The sequence below is a fragment of the Myiozetetes cayanensis genome, unplaced genomic scaffold (assembly GCF_022539395.1).
Source record: "Myiozetetes cayanensis isolate MyiCay16 unplaced genomic scaffold, myiCay2020 scf1, whole genome shotgun sequence".
NCBI lineage: Eukaryota > Metazoa > Chordata > Aves > Passeriformes > Tyrannidae > Myiozetetes > Myiozetetes cayanensis.
The window spans coordinates 9901331-9914580 of record NW_026086604.1 but is presented as its reverse complement, the minus strand read 5'-3'; the positions used below and the strand labels follow the sequence as shown (position 1 = coordinate 9914580).

Here is a 13250-nt window from a genome sequence, read left to right as displayed (position 1 = left end):
GATCAAACTCTTCTATGTTTCTCTGATTTTTAGAGCAGATGAAAAACAGATGTTAGTAAAAGGAAACTGCTGTAGATAATAAAATGGAAGAGGCTCCCTTTTCCAGGCTCTTCTTTGTCTCTCTGTGTCGTGAATGAGTCGATTTTAAGGTCACTTAAAGAATCACTGGCAAAGATAATAGCAAAATCAGGTTTAATATAAAAGTGAAAGCAGAACAAAGTTCGTTGGCAAGGTTCACTCTACTAGTTACTAGATGGTAAAGCACACAGAGAAACAGCAAACAAAAAACCAAAATAATCACTCCAAACAAAAATAAACCCAAAAGTTTCTATGTTGAGTCTTGCAGGGGAGGGAAGGGCCAAAAGAGGGAGAAAAGGATAGGGAAGGGTAAGGATAAAAAGGAATATGGAAGATTCTTCTGTTGAATCACAAAGTTCGAAATAGACCCCTTTGCTAAACTAAGTCTGGACTTGACCAACAGGTTATGCCTAAAGGCCCAACATCACTTACCTTAACAGCACTTAATAGCACTAACCTTAACCGTTTTTAACCTTAACAACACTTTACAGCATTTAACAGCACTTAAGAGATAACTTAAATTAAATAGTTTAGCAAAGGATTCATATAGAATTTACTATACCACAACGATAACTTACTTGCAGTCCTAACTTACTTACAAAACTAAAGAATCTAGGAGAGCAACATTCTGAGTACATTTGCTGCAGCATATTCACCCTCTCATATAGGAGCCCCTGGTGGTCTAGTGGTTAAGGGCGCGGCGCTGTCACCGCTGAGGCCCGGGTTCGATTCCCAGTCAGGGCCACTCCCGGGCAGGTGGAGCTCGTTAGCCCTTAAAGGCAACCCATCTACGTCCTGAGGAACTCGCTGCCACCGTCCAAGCTCGCTTGGCCCCGGCAGATGAACCTTAGGATTAAAGGGTGGGCTCAGTTCCGCGCACACTGTGTCTCACCTAAAAAATCCAATGCGCAGGCTGGAAGGTGTAAAGACCTTCCCCGGATCTTCGCTCGCGAAGATTGGCCATTATTCAACCTCTCATGCACACAGGCATAAAGGAGTCTGTTCGGGGTGTACCTGTGAAAAATTCCCCCCGAATTAAGTACTCATGTCAGATGCCTTTGCATCTTCTCAACAGGTGAAGGACTGAGCCTCTAGGAGTGGGGGTATCAGCCCAGGATTGTAGTCATCATTCAACAGTCCCCAAATATAGTAAACCTGAGAGTTTGCTGGCTCTGAGAGGCTCCATCAGAGGGGGATTGCTGGTCACAGCCCACTGTGGTCCAGGACAGCTCAAAGGGTCTCACTTTGCACAGCAGTTTATTGGGTCGCAAGAGAGTTGGTTTTAGTTACAGTAATTTTCCATCCTGGACACAATTTGGGCCAGTAACTTTCTTTGAAAGTTTGATAATGAAAATATTACTCCACTTGGGTTGTTATTCAGGTAAGAAAACTAAGTTTCCAAGGCTGTTTGTTAAAAAAGCCTAGAAGCTCATTAGACAGCACTAGTTCCTGGCAACAGACAGAGTTTCTGATAAGCTCAAGAGAAGCTGAGTCCAGGTGCTGTTCATGAAGGCTGAGACTTGATAAGCATTTCTGACATCACAGTACAACCTATGGGAGGGGTGGGGGATGGGATGCACCACCACACTCTGATGGATTTGCTTCAGACTTGCCTTTTTTTTTTTTTCCATCTTCTTGCAGTTGCTGTATTTTGGAGAGTTCTCTTTACAGGCTCAGCTCAGGTAATTGCTCATGGGGGAAGCAGTGCCTCCCTTTCCCAATTATTCCATTGGTAGAGTCATATTCATCTTCATTTCATTATGTCACATATCAAGAAGTATCAAACTAATTTTTCCCTCTGAGAGGCAAAGCTGGATATTGCCTTAAGGTTTTCAGCTAGCATTTTCAAATAGGATGTTGTAAATGTTGTAACATTCACCTGCTACACTCCTTGTATTGAAAACTCTGACATGTATAGGTGTCTCTGCTACAGTCAAATACTTGAATTTTCTATTTTGAATTTTTCATTTTGAATTTTTCCTAATATTTCATTTAATTAGCATCCCTTGGTATTTTATAGATATTCACAGGGTAAATTAAGTCTACTTTCCTCTCATGCTGGTTAATTTTGAAACCATGAGAGAATACAAATTCATAGAATTGAGTTCCAGGAGGGGACACAGTAATTTAAACTGTCACACGTAATACAAACAGTTTTGTGTCAACCAGTTACGTCTGCATTTTACCCAATTACTCGTGTTTAACAGAAGCATTGCTTGTGCTTGGCTAAAATATGTACAACATGACACCTGATTTACAGACATAAAGCCACAGCTCTATCATCTCTGCAGAGAGTCGATGCCAGGCATTAATCACATCCAGCATTAAGCATCTGGGCTTATTCCTCGTTTGAATTACTGTGGATCAGTTGACAGCCATTGCTTTTGAGCCACTTTGCTCAGTTAATGAACCCCATGGCACACGGGGTTTTCTTTATCTGTGCTATAATCCAATCACTTCTCAGTCATTTGACAAATTAAACAAAATTAGTATCTTAAATATTGTAGTGAAATGCATTTTCTCAAATCTAAGAATCAGGCATGGAGCTCTTTTGTTCATCTTTTTTTTCAATTTTTAATGTTGATTTTTGCCCTTGAGAATGCAGATTCCCACAGGCCATTCTGGTATCATTGTCAGCAATGCCATATACCACAATGAAATCATTTTGCTTTTCCTACTTGCTCTCCTCCTTTGTACATCAAAAAATTACTACTTTAATACCTCTTGCTACAGCACGGGCATGGATACATGCATGTTTAGTGGTTTTCACAGTTGCTTCTTTCAGTCCCTCATTTTGTTGTGACTCAAGCATCAAAAAGAGCTTCAAAGACCTGTGACTTTGAAAATACATAAAGTGTGAGATGAGCCTCAAGTGCCTGTAAGTTTTTCAAAATATTCTGCATCAAGCAGTTAGAATAAAACTAAAAAACCAGAAAAAGATGAAGGCACAGATTGAGAAGTCCAAATAAACTGAAATTAGTGGTTAAATTGAAAATAAGTTAAATTCCTCCACTGAAATTCTCCCAGCTACCTTGCACCCATTTCTATCACAAAGTAGCAGACACGGCAGCCATGCAGCTGTCAGGCAGACTGATTCTGAGACAAAATATAGGAGTTTTGGGAAGTAATTTAGTAGGAGTCCACAAGAGGGGCATACCAGCCACAAGCACAGCCTACTTGAGGAATGCGGAGGGATCTGCCTGAGTGGGTCTGCAGAGTGTTTCGCAGTGAGGCTTCACTTACCCAGCAGTGTTTCTGGAGGCCCTTTAGAGATGGAGACCCAACCCCAGCGTGGTGGCTGCTTAGAAAGCCAGACCTCAGTTGTTTTTAGGATTCTAAAGTAACTGAAATAGTTTCTATATGAAATAGTTGATAATAACATGTATTGAAGTAAACAATTGAAAATATCCTATCCTATTTTGAGATAATAGGAAACCAAATCTGGCACTAGAAAGAAATACAGTAGCACCTAACACTAGAATTTGTTCCCATGCCTTTGCAGGAAAAGTAAGAAACCCAGATATCCCTTTTTACAAGGAAGGTTACTGAGTCAAAACTACAGATCTCACATAAGCCAGCACTGTTCCCATACAACTGCACCAACTCACAGCAGTACTTAAATCCATATTTAACCCCTTTTCCTACATTTTGTCCCTAAATGCTTTGTGAGGGTTTTTTTTTTTCAAACCTGCAAGTTTGAAATGAGAAAGTCTAAAGCTCAAGTCTTCTAAAATCCATTTTACATGCTGATTTTCAGTGCAACTCCATTCTCTTATTCTCACTGCTGAGTGCTATGTAGAGAAGTACTTCTGTAATCAGGACAGTGTGATAGCTGTTTGCCTGCAGAATCAAAAGCTCAACCTCAGGGTCCTGTGGGGATCATTTCCAGACAATCCAGTACATTTTGATTTGTCCAGCACTGATGGAAACTGAAAGCAACCAGCATTCTTGAAAATCACACCAATTTTAGCTAAGAAAAACAAAGTTGAGTTTGTACCTTTTGGGAAATGTGTGTAATTTCAGATAAATCCAGTGTGTTTATGTTTCTTGATGTTTATGTTTCCCCTGCAATACATTTGTATTCATTATGCACTCCATTCTCCTTTTGAAAGGTAGATGATTGCTGTTTATCTCTGCTGTCCTCCTGGAGATTAAGGCACCTGGCAGCTGTTGTAACTCAGACCTATTTCAAGACGTTGCAGTGGGAAATGCAATAACTGTATCTGAAACTCCTGGTCTGGACAAAAGGCACATGGGCTCTTCTCCCACTAGAGGTAACTATCAGCTCATTACACACATGTACAGAGTCCTGTAGGAGGCCACAAAGGCTGTAGAAGCACTTCCTACAAGGGTTTCACGTAGGAATATTCATCTACCCTTTGACAGTGGGGCTCTAAAGCATATAGAGGGTGACCACACTCTACTGTTGGTAGAGCACTCTTGGAGACACTGCTTATCCCACCAATCCTTACCGTGGACCTGCTTCCTACCGTGGCTATCCCTCACTCTCAGTGACAAAGGCAGGGAAGGGAGATTGCTCATCTCAAATGTGAGTCCTCTTGGCCTTCCACCAGGATCTGTGTTTGTGGCTGTAGTTGTAGTAGGCAGCAGCTCTACAAAGCCTGACTTGCTCAATGGCTCCGTGGAGGATGTCCATCGCCTCCCCCACACATCATTTGTGAGGAACCCAACCTCTCCCTAGAGCAAGAGACAAGCTGTAGTGGGTTGGCCCTGGCTGGATTTCAAATACCCACCAAAAGCTGCTATCTCACTCTCCTTTTGCAACTCCCAGAGGAGAGAAAAAAAAAACCAGCAAGGATTCCTGAGCAGAGGTAAGTGCTGGAAGAAGTCATTTACTGACAGGCAAAACAGACTCAAAGTGGGGGTAGAACTTAAATTTATTGCTAACAGGATAAGACTTAAAGAGTGGGAAATAAAAAAGTCTTAAAACACCTTCCCCCCACCCCTTCTTCCTTGCATGTTCTCCCTCCTCCCCCCCCAGAAGAACAGGGGTACGGGGAAGGGGAGTTGTAGTCAGTTGTTGTTTTCCATGGGGTGCAGGGGGAGCTCTGCACTATGATGGTCCTCTGTGGGCTGCAAGGGGACAACCTGATTCACCATGGTCTTCACCACAGGCTAAAGGGGGCCACAGCCCTGAGTCCTTCCCCTGCTTCCGTGGGGTCCCTTCCCAAGGGAGACAGTCCTTGATGGACCTCTCCAGTGTGAGTCCATCCCTCGGGCAACAGTTCTTCCCAATCTGCTGTCCCGTGGGTCACTCCTTCAAGGGGGTGCAGTCCTTCATAAATGAGCTGTACTGGCATGGGTACCCCACAGAGCCACAACTCTCAGTCATACCTGAGAAAACTTGCTTCAGCGTGGGCTTCCCTCTCCACAGGCCACAAGTCTCCAGCAGGACCCTGCTCCATCTTGGGCCTCCCACAGGATGTCACAGCCTCCTTCAGATATCCACCTGCTCCAGCATGGGCTCCTCCATAGCTTGCAGGGGGGTCTCTGCACCCTGATGGTCTTTCATGGGCTGCAGAAGCTTCGGCTCTGAGTCTCTATCCTGCTCCCGAGGGAGGGGGAAAAGGCTCCCCGTTCCCCTCCTGCTGCACTGACCTTGGTGTCTGCGTTGACTATCCCACATTCCCACTCCTCTCTTCCCAGGCTGGAATTTTTTCTGCACAACAGTCCTCTGTTCTTAAATATGTGATCACAGAAGCATTTATCACTCCAAATTGGTTCAGCCTTAGTCTGCAGCAGGAAGTTTGTCCTCGAGCTGGCTATCACTGGCTCCTCATAGGACAGGGGAAGCTTCTAGCAGCTTCTAACTGGAGCCACCCCTCCTCACTACCAAAAACCCAGCCACATAAACCCACAATGCAAGCCAAGAATGACCATCAGCAAGCCTGATTCTGCTCATCAGCCTTGACTGAGTTGAAAGAAGCTGGCATTCTTGAAAACCAGCCTAGACTTATTTGCAGGAGGACAAATTTGGGAGCCAGGGACCTGCCCTAAGCTAGGGGAGGCAGAATCCATGGGACACAAACTTGGCATTGACAAAAGCATGTGGAAGATGCAAGAGCAGAGGTAGAGCTAGAGGAGGACGTTCAGCAGTCACCACTTAGAGAAGGTGAGGCAGGCAGGGAAGAAGGGTGGAGAAAAGCTTCAGTTTGGGCAGATGTCTGTTTACAATTGTAGCAGTCAATTTATGGGTACCTGAGTAGGCCATCTTAGTCTAAGTGAGCTTCTCTGAGGTACAGGTGGAGAAAGAGCAAGTGAGAAGGCAGAGCAGCCTTTCACCTAAGGATTCCCCTGTCTCTCATCCAAGGCCAAGCTTGATATAGCACAGCTGAGTGAATTTCAGTCAGTTTTATAAAAAAAATTATTAAGATGTGAAAAAATACATGAACTAAAGCCTCATCAGGTTAAGACAAATAAATAGAAGTGCAGCATTGAAATTCTAACACTTGGCAGAATAAGGGTTAAAGGAGAATTCTGATACGAAAGGTATGAATGAAATCAGGAGATCAGAAGACAGCAACTCAGCAACACTGAGGATCTCTCTGTTCCACAGGGCAATGGGAGTCAGCCCCTCCCCACCTGACTGATGTTCTTCTGAAAAGCAAAGAACCACGGGGCATCTTATGAGGGGCAGTAAGCATACGCTTAGCCCAGTAGCTCTGTATTTGTTATGTATTTTCATTAAAAAAAAATGTTTGGGTTTGGCTCTTCAATTATGTTTGAAGAGTCTATCCTGCCTGAAGAGCTTTTGCTTAGAAAATAAATATTACCTGAACAAATTGGCTTCTGATACCCTGATCTGGTCAAGCTGAATCACTGTAAAGATCAGTATCCTCAAGGAGGTGAAAGAAGAGATGTGAAGTGCCAATAAATTAAGCTTGGACTTTGAGGGAAAATATTCAGGTCTTCAGTCCAAAAGACTATTTTGCCTGTGAGAACTTTTTCCAGTTTTTGAAGATTAAGAAGCAATTGCACCCCCTAATGAAAAATTAGAGTAGATGCAGAAAAGACTGAAAAGAAACAGGGAAGATGGATGACAGGGAAAATATACAGAACTGAGTGGAAGAACTGATCTCCACCTTGAAATAATAAATTTTCAGAAGTTTTTATCACATGGTCCTACAGTCTAGAGAGACAATCTTTAATTTACAAAGCAACCGACCAAACAACCAAAAAGCCTGATAAATGGAACTTGCTAGCTGTGTGGATTCTTTCCAGGTTTTGTAGGTCGAGTATCTTGCTGTAATATGCCCTTCCAGAGTCTGTAATTACAGACTGTCCTTATTTTTACCGACATTTCCAACCTATAATTTTAAGTCATAAACTTCACCTATCTTAGACATTTATAGATGCCAAGTGATTTATATGTAAACACTTTTATTGGCAAGCAGTATTTTTTGTTATGAAGTCATGAGGAATTTCTTATGTGGCAATTAACTCTCTTGGAAATCACAGAATAGAATTATTGAGATCGAAAAATAAGTTTGTTGAGTCCAACCATTAACCCAGCACTGCCAAGCCCACCACTAAACCATGTCCCTAAGTATCACATCTACATGTCTTCTAAATACTTCCACAGTTGGTGACTCCACCACTTCCCTGGGCAGCTTGCTCCAGCCTGACAACCCTTTTTGTGAAGAGATTTTTTGCAATATCCAATCTAAGTCTCCCCTGGTACAACTGAGCCATTTTCTCTCATCCTGTTTCTTGCTACTTAGGAAGAGACCAACCTCCACCTGGCTAAAACCTCCTTTCAGGTAGTTGTAGAGATCAATAAGGTCTCCTCTGAGCCTCCTTTTCTCCAACAGCCCCACCTTTCTCAGCCACTCCTCATCAGATTTGTGCTCTAGTAAGTAAGTTTGCTCAGCAGCAGGAAAAGTTCACTCATGGTAGAGTCGATGTGGATTAATTCCCGTCTTGTAAGATTTTAAATTTTTTAATTTGCTAAGTTGTCTCTGCTCTTCGTTTTCTGGCTTGTCCTTTCTATCTGCCTTCCAGAGCTCACCTGTTCTCAATTTCTAGTGCATGGATGGATTACTGCTGATTTGTAATTTGCAATTCCACCTCATGGGAATTCACAAATATGAGCAGCTTTTCTGTTTATAGAACTAGTGCACCTCTCACTTCAGCATTGCTGCATACTGAACTTGAAGACTGGATTGTCTTCCGGGTGAATCTGAGCTCCAGCTATGTAGAAACAAACTATTCACTGAGAAAACAATGGAGAGAAGCAGCCTCTGGGGTTCATAAAGAGAATCTGTTCGGATTGCATGTGGAGATAAAGCAGCACAGAGGCTGCATTTCTGTTGAGGTCTGTGTTACTGCTCAAAAGGAAAGTCTTTTTTAACAAATGCCACTGTAATGTTGGTGTGCTTCTCCACCCTGCCTCTGTCTTCTGGTTCTTCACCCTCTTTTTCCTTTATCATTATCTGTAGCCTGTCTACTGCATATTAATCCTACTCCTACATTGCCACTTTCTCCCCACAAGCCTGAAGATTGTAATGCCTTGTGAAAACATTTCGCTGTCTTCAGCAAGGCACAACTAGGAAATGTCTGTGAAACATGTCATCAAAATCAGAGAAAAACACAAAGCTCTGGCAGAGCTGGTGTGAGGATTGTAACTTTTAAAATAATGATTTAGCCTCTCCTTTTCCATCCTTTCATCCCAGACATCTGACTTGTGATTATGGATATCATTGACTGAACACCAGCTCACTCTATATAGTAAGAAAAAGAGGTAAACACATTGATAGCATATGAAAGATCACCACGTGCCATCTGAGATAAAATGATAGAAAAATGGACAGCATAATCCCAGCCTGACACAGAAAACAGAACAAAGAAGTGCTTATAGGTGTAGTTGTTGGGGCTGCCATAGGGTATGTGGCCACTGGCTACACCACAGCCCACGTGTTGCCTGAGATCCTCAAGCATAAATAACTTTAAATTATACCTGAGATCCTCAAGCATAAATAACTTTAAATTACTGCCTGGACGCCCCGGGAATTACAGCTTTGCCCCAAAGAGATGCCCTCTTAAATATTCTGCACTACCTAACTGCAAAGAGCATAATAGCTAGTGGCTTTAATTCCCTAATTATGCATTAATAAGAGACAAATTATTTCACTTATCTTCCTGCTGGGATAGACAGAAAATATTACTAAACATCCCTTGGCACACCTTATAAATACAGTATGTCATCAGGATGAACTTTCATGTTGTGCTGCATAATATTTTAAACTTTGTAGCAGATTTCCAGTTCATACATTACATATATATTTAATGATGTTTTTGTTGTTGTTCAGACATTAAGCTGTTTTAATCTTTATTTATTAAAATTTATTAATTTATTATTAATAATATTATAGTAATAATAGATAATTGTTAATTATTATATCTAATATCTAATATATAATTATTAATAATTAATAAAATCATATTAATATTATTATTAATATTAAAAACATTCTGAAAACATCTGCAGAGTTCTTCGTTGTGATCAGTCTTGAAAATATCCAGCTGCACTGCACTACTTTGTTAGAAAAATGAATTGAACCACCCAACTTCTCAATAAAATCCCCACATGAAGTACAGCAATTTTTTATTTCTTCCCACACCCACTGATACATACACAATCATTACAACTTTTTATGCAAGTGGCCTCTTGCTTCAAAGCTTGAAGCATCTCTATTTCTGAGTAATTGCAGTTTTATATAATCATCCTTCTCAGCCTTCAGGACCCCTACCACCCCTCTTGCAAAATTTACCACGCTCTGTTTCTTCTCACAATGATGAGTGAAAGACAGAGACAGATATTTTTCTTTCATCTTTCAGTCTATGCACCAGATTTTCTCCATCTATCTGTCAGTGTAAGTAGATGAATATTAATAATTGATTAATGACCAAGATGCAGAGGGAGAGCAGGTTCCATGTCACGTGTAGCACATCCTTGGGGTGAGTCTCATGCACACACTCTCAAGCAAGGGTCAGTCTTATGCACACACTCTCAGTGACACCTCAGATATTGGTCCTGATGCCTGTGCTGGGGCAGTTGTTACCATGAACCAAGGGCATGACTTGTGTTTTACGGGTCTGCACATTCAGATGGCACAGACAATGCCTGCTTCTGCACAACAGGCAGGATTCATCAAGTGATTTATTTTTTTATACCCTGGAGTTCAGCCAACCATTTCTGGTTATTACAACATCACACCACTGCTCTGCCAACTGCTGGTTGTTCAAGTTTGAAAATAGCATTTCGCTGAGTAAAGTTGCTTCTGGAGAAGGGTGAAGAGAAAAATCTGCTCAGCTCCAGCATCTTCTCAGGAGTCTTTATTTCCTGACTGTGAAGTTGTTATGGAATTTTAGAAATTCCTGCTTCAGCCTTTTCATATTTGCCACTGTGAGATTTAAATCATTAAAGATTTTCCACAGCAGTCATATTGACAGGTTGACACAAGTGAAGCCTGAAATTTCTCATTCTAGAAACAAAATTATTAACCAAGTTCAAGAATGCACATAAATCATAAAGCGAACAAAGAAATGCAAATATTTCAAGCTCTTCACCACAGCCAGGAGAGCGAGAGCGAGTGAAGAAGTAGTGGGGAGCCACCCACTTCCAATGTCTTGGCTGGAAATACGGAAATGTTCTGAAAGCATCCGAGCCTCGAACAGATGCATCTGTCAGAATTCTGTAACCACTTCAATTCCCAGTGTAACCACTCCAAATAGAAGTATCAAGAGAAATGACTCACAGGTTGCATAACCTTGAAAGAAATTTTGCATGAGTATTTCATCAACAGAAGGCAATTTCTTGGGGTGGAAGGAGAACAATCATTCAGTTTTGTTGGTCACCTAATAGGATCTAATTACACCCTGCAGCCAAAGAGACACGCACACTCACTCCTTCCCGTACCATCCATGGATTGCTGCCCTCTGCTCTGGCTCAGGCACAGTGGCTACAGGGTGACTTGGATAAGACAGAAAGTTCATGTTCTGCAGTGGGTTACACATACGTGTTGTGGTCAAGTTGACACAAATAACTTTACAGCTGCATCAAGCAGGATGCTCAGGAAGTAAAGAAGGGTTTGGGGTAGCTGGCAGTAAAGGGGGAGAAGCAATTTTACTCTAGTCTTAAAATCATCATACCATTATCTTCATTCACAGAATTCTGCTTTAATCTGTTTTCTTAACCATCATCCCTCTTTCTATTAACCCCTTCAGTTTGTTCTGGTCCTTGGTACAGTTCTGACTATGCACTTGCATTACTCTGGTAATTTTCAACAGCTTTTATTCATGTATGTCAACTGATATTTCTTAGTCTTTAGGTTTGTGTTGGTTCCAGTAACTTGAAGGCTACAGTTCTTCTTTTGTTTGGTCTCTAGCATGAAAGGCCCAGAAGGGTTATACACTGCTTAATTTGATTTTCAGACCTTAAGAAAAAGGCCTTTTAAGCAGGTACAAGGACCATAAGCAAACTGAACATAGGAAATCCAGTACACATGTATTTAAGAGGCTCAGTCTCAAGTGGTTTAAATATAAACTTGCCAACAGCTGTAATAACCCTTGTTCAAACTGGAGAAAAGCAGCTCCCGCTGTGAACATGTTTTTACAGGTAGTTGTCTATTATCTTGGATGTTTCTGCTGCTCCAGAATTCACATCATTGTTGAGAGAATAACCATCATTGTTGGACGAGCCCCATTTCTTTACCATATAGAAAAGCCCGTGTTTGATCTCTTTAGCTCACAGGATCTTTACTTTTAGCCTGAACTGACTAATCTGATGAATAAAGCAAAGCCACTTCTCTTACTAGCTCCTGTTTTCACCTGTATTAATTCTGTCAAACTGGTTTCAGTCTCCTTTTTATTGAAAAACTACCAGATGTTTTACCCCTCTTCTAAATCCACTCCATTCTACCATTGCAAGGATCTTGTCTCCTTTCACTCCATGTGCCTGTTATTGGTTTTGCTCATTCTTTCACCAGTTATTGCTGGAGTGGGGTTCTGTGGTGTTTCACAGCCTCATTGCTTTTAAGTATCATTATACTGTGATAGACAGACATGGTCTGTATTGTTGCACCAACACCAGTACAGAGCCCAAGGAAAGTCCCTCTCAGAGAAATGGGAGGACCAGAGGTGTGTGTCCCTGAGGAGCTCAGTGCTAAAAAAGGAAACTCAGCTGCATCCTGGGCTGCATCACCAGCAGCTCAGGGAGCAGGCTGAGGAAGGTGATTCTGCCCCTCTGCTCTGCTCTGATGAGTCCTCACCTGGAGTACTGTGGGGAGTCCAACAAGAGAAAGACACAGACCCATCAGAATGAGCCCAGAGGAGGACCACAAAGTTGATCTGAGAGATGAAACACCTCTCCTATGAAGACAGGCTGAGAGAGCTGGGACTGTTCAGCTTGGAAAAGAGAAGGCTCGGGGGACATCTTAGAGTACTTCCAATACCTAAAGGGGCTCCAAAAGAGCTGGAGAGGGACTTTCCACAAAGGCATGGAGTGACAGGGCAAGAGAGAATGGCTTTAAACTGAAGGAGGATAGATTTAGGTATTAGGAAAAAATTCTCTACTGTGAGGGGGGTTGGAACAGGTTGCCTGGAAAGGTTATGGACGCCCCATTCCTGGAAATGTTCAAGACCAGGTTGGATGAGGCTTTGAGCAACCTGGTCTAACAGAAAGTGTCCCTTCCCCAAGAAAAGTGTCTGGAACTAGGTCTTTAGGGTCCCTTCCCACCCAAACCACTTCGTGATTCTATGATTTCCCCGGCGGGTTTTGCTCTCCGTACCCACCCGAGCAGGACACCCCGCGGTGCCGGCACCGCCCGCTGCCCTCAGCGCCCTCCGCCCCTCAGGGCGGGCCGGCCCCGCCCCTCATCCCGTCACCACGGCAACGCCGCCCCGCCCCCTGCGCGTCACATCGCCCGGCGGGCCCAGGCCCCGCCTCCGCCGCGCTCCGATTGGCCGGCGGCCATAGCGCCATGTCGGCATAGCGCCGCCGATTGGCCAGCGCGGCGCGGCCTGGGCGCGCGGCGCCCGCGGGGCGGCGGCGGCCGTTGCTCATTAGCATGGCCGGGGGGGCCGCCCCTGCCGCGGGGCCGCTCCCCGCTCAGCCCCGGTCAGCGCAGCTCTCCCGATCCTCCCGATCCGCC

The 13250-nt window shown here is 43.2% G+C and overlaps 1 long non-coding RNA gene across 1 annotated transcript in view; it reads left to right on the top strand.

Moving 5' to 3' along the window:
• Nucleotides 1-796: 796 nt before the first annotated feature.
• Nucleotides 797-13250, top strand: part of LOC126639547 (uncharacterized) — a 716944-nt gene continuing 704490 nt past the window's right edge. Inside the window, exon 1 of the long non-coding RNA XR_007628835.1 lies at nucleotides 797-834. This is a non-coding gene — a long non-coding RNA (uncharacterized LOC126639547). The remainder of the gene's footprint in view (nucleotides 835-13250) is intronic.